Consider the following 616-nt stretch of genomic DNA (forward strand, 5'->3'; position numbering starts at 1 on the left):
TGCACTGGGTCGTCCAAGTAATACCTTACGTTAGTAAGGGTCGATCCCACGGAGATTGTTGGCTTGAAGCAAGCTATGGTTATCTTGTAACTCTTAGTCAGGATATCAGAAATTATCAGGATTGATTGTGAAAAGTAAAAGAACATGAATTAAGTACTTGTTTTGCAGTAATGGAGAGTAGGTTTGGGTTTTGGAGATGCTCCATCTTCTGAATCTCTACTTTCCTACTGTCTTCTTCTTCAAGCATGCAAGGCTCCTTCCATGGCAAGCTGTATGCAAGGGTTTCGCCGTTGTCAGTGGCTACCTCCCATCCTCTCAGTGGAAATGTTCAACGCACCCTGTCACGGCACGGCTATCCATCTGTCGGTTCTCAATCAGGCCGGAATAGAATTCAGTGATTCTTTTGCGTCTGTCACTAACGCCCCGCCTTCAGGAGTTTGAAGCTCGTCACAGTCATTCAGTCATTGAATCCTACTCAGAATACCACAGACAAAGTTTAGACCTTCCGGATTCTCTTGAATGCCGCCATCAGTTCTAGCTTATACCACGAAGATTCTGATTAAAGAATCCAAGAGATATCTACTTAATCTAAGGTAGAACGGAGGTAGTTGTCAGG

The sequence above is a fragment of the Arachis duranensis genome, chromosome 7 (assembly GCF_000817695.3).
Source record: "Arachis duranensis cultivar V14167 chromosome 7, aradu.V14167.gnm2.J7QH, whole genome shotgun sequence".
Lineage (NCBI taxonomy): Eukaryota > Viridiplantae > Streptophyta > Magnoliopsida > Fabales > Fabaceae > Arachis > Arachis duranensis.